Below are 3,053 nucleotides of genomic sequence, written 5' to 3' on the forward strand. Positions count from 1 at the left end.
TCCACTGAGCCGTGCTGCATCGCTCGCGTGCTGCACTAGGGCCCTTTGGGCCGTGAGCTCGCTGCTGGTGAGCCGACTCTCCCATTGCTCCGCACTCGGGTGTTCGTGTTTGTGGAATGCTTTGTTGCGTTCGCACTCCCAGGTGATGTGGTAGAGTGTAGGTGTGGCACCGCACCAAAGGCAGGTGGCCCTCTATTGTGTCGGAAACATCTTATCGAGCACGTGTAAGTTGGGGAAGGAGTTTGTTTGTAGTCTGCGCCAGCTGGTCGCTTCCTCCTTTGTGAGGACTTTGTGTGGTGGCGGATATCTAATTCTAGTTCCTCTATATAAGTTCAGGGTCTCTGCGTATCCCCCCTCGCAAGCCTGTAGGTGGGTCTCCGGGGCATTAAAATGACGCCGCGGTAGCTCAATTGGTAGAGCATGGCACGCGCAATGCGAAGGTTGTGGGTTCGGTTCCCACCTGCGGCAAGTTGTTTTTTCATCCAATTTAATTTCCATTAATTTATCGTTTCTTTATTTCATTTATTAAGCACAAGTAATTCCCCTTTGTTGTCCTTGGTGTCAGTGTTTGTTGGCTTCTTATGATATGACTAATAAAAATCGGGCCCCTTGGTTAACCCCCTTTCTTCTCGTTTATATATATATATATATATATATATATACTCTTATGCGCGAAGGAGACTGTTTATCACCCTTGCGGATGAAGGGGACCGTTTACTTTAGGGCGCGAAGGTGAGCGCAAGAGCGGCCAGCTGGTTGTTCACCTCAAGACAAATGGATTGACTAGCCCGGCGGGCTCCGTCTGCGACGAGAGGAATGTTACGCATGAGGAAAACGAAGACCGGTGAACGTGCTTGCGGTTCCGGGTGGGGGAAGGAAGAAGAGAACGACGCTGAGATGATCAACCTGCTGGCAGCTCTTGCGCGCTGGGCGCTCCGACTGCAAGAATGTAGCTTCACCGTCTCTTATAAGAGTGGTCGACGACACGCTGATCTGTCCTGCGATGCCAAAGTGCGCAAACGAGCAATACGACGAGCTTCTTCGGCAAGGCCGAGAGTCTCGGCGACAGTGGGATTTTCGTGACTACAGAAAGGGAAAACAGTATCGATTGTGTACCGGGGTGGCCGTGCGTACAGCAGGAAGAAAGGGCTATAGCCGGTAGTCTCGTGCTTGGCGGTGTTGAACGCGTACGTGATAAAAAGCAGTACGTCATCCCAGTTTTTGTGGTCTCATGAAACATACATAGATAGCATGTTTACAATTGTTCGGTTGGTGCGTTCCGTAAGCCCATTCGTTTGGGGATGGTATGGTGTCGAGTGACGCAAGTGGGATTCACACAAACGAAGCAGCTCCTCTACGACGTCCGCTGTGAATTGTCCACGGTCGCTAATGATCACGCGACGCGGGCCATGTCGCAGGATGACATATTGCAGCAGGAATGTTGAAACGTCAGTGGCAATTGCGGAGGGCACGGCCGCCGTCTCGCAGTAGCGTGTGAGGAAGTCGACGCATACAACTATCTAACGGTTTCCCTTGGCTGATTTTCGAAAAGGGCATACGAAGTCAATGCCCACTTGTTGGAAAGGCGTGCTTGGAGGCGGGATCGGCTGCAGGAGACCAGCTGGAGCAGTACATGGCCGTTTGTGGCGCTGACACTGCATGCAGCTGGCCACATACGTCTCAACAGACTGTCGCATTCCAGGCCAATAAAAGCGTTCCTGAATCCGGTAGAGCGTCCTCGCCGAACCTAAATGGCCAGACGTAGGGTCGTCGTGCATAGCACTCAGAACCGCTGTGCAAAGCCTCTCCGGTACCACTAGGAGAAAACGTGTGCCAGTGCTGGAAAAGTTCTTCTTATACAGGAGTCCATCACGCACACAGAAATGGTTTGCTGTCGTCGAGGCGGTCGTATACTATAGCGGTGAAGAGTGGTGTTAATTTATGGTCTTTTCGCTGTTCGACTTTGAAGCAGTCGAAGTCTGGAAAACGCGGCGGCACAGAAGCCACGAGGTGATCGAAGTCGTCGGCGTCACAGTCCGTAGTGCTAAGTGGCATACGCGAGAGGCAGTCCGCATCAGCGTGTCGTCGACCGCTCTTATAAGAGACGGTGAAGCTATATTCTTGTAGTGGGAGCGCCCAGCGCGCAAGGCGGCCACAAGTGTCACGAAGATTAACAAGCCAACACAATGAGTGGTGGTCGGTGACCACTGTAAACGGGCGACCATACAGGTAAGAACGAAACCGCTGAACCGCAAATATTACCGCAAGGCATTCTTGTTCCATGACAGTGTAATTCTGCTCGGGCCTACTTAGTGAGCGGCTTGCATATGCGATCACGTGTTCACGGTCACCGTAGCGTTGAACTAGAACGGCACCAATACCTATGCCACTGGCATCCCGTACGGAGTTCCGTCGGAGCTGAAGGACTGAAGTGTTGAAGAACCGGTCGTGACGTCAGCAGAAACTTCAACTGACGAAAAGAAGAGTCGCATTCCGGAGTCCACTCAAAACGGGTGTCCTTTCGTAGCAGGCATGTCAGCGGATACGCGACGTCGGCGAATTTAGGAATAAATCGGCGGAAATAGGAAGAAAGGTCCAGAAAACTACGGAGCTCCTTGACAGAGCGCGGTGCACTGAACGCTTCAACGGCTGCTGTTTTCTGGGGATCAGGGCGGATGCCATCCTTGTCGACGAGGTGCCCAAGCACAGGGTTTGGCGGTCTCCGAAGTGACATTTCTTAGAGTTTAAAACTAGACCAGCATTTCTGATGCAGCTCAGGACAATATCCAGACGCGAGTTGTGTTCGCACAAGGTGCGGCCAAAGATGACGACGTCGTCGAGGTAGCACATGTAGGTGTTCTACTTCAAGCCGCGCAGAACAGTGTCCATAAATCTCTCGAAAGTTGCCGGAGCGTTCCACAATCCACATGGCATCACATTAAATTCGAAGAGCCCATCAGGGATTACAAAGGCAGTCTTCTCCTTGTCGTCAGGATGCATCGGAATTTGCCAATAGCCGGATCGTAAATCTACTTAGGAAAAGTAAGAGGCGG

At 51.9% G+C, this 3,053-nt stretch overlaps 1 non-coding gene across 1 annotated transcript; it reads left to right on the forward strand.

The window, feature by feature from the left end:
• Nucleotides 1-395: 395 nt before the first annotated feature.
• TRNAA-CGC (transfer RNA alanine (anticodon CGC)) lies at nt 396-468 on the forward strand. Its single transcript has one exon. It is a non-coding gene; the product is annotated as a tRNA-Ala (tRNA).
• The last annotated feature ends 2,585 nt before the right edge of the window (nt 469-3,053 follow it).

This window comes from Dermacentor variabilis, chromosome 7 (genome assembly GCF_050947875.1).
Source record: "Dermacentor variabilis isolate Ectoservices chromosome 7, ASM5094787v1, whole genome shotgun sequence".
Lineage (NCBI taxonomy): Eukaryota > Metazoa > Arthropoda > Arachnida > Ixodida > Ixodidae > Dermacentor > Dermacentor variabilis.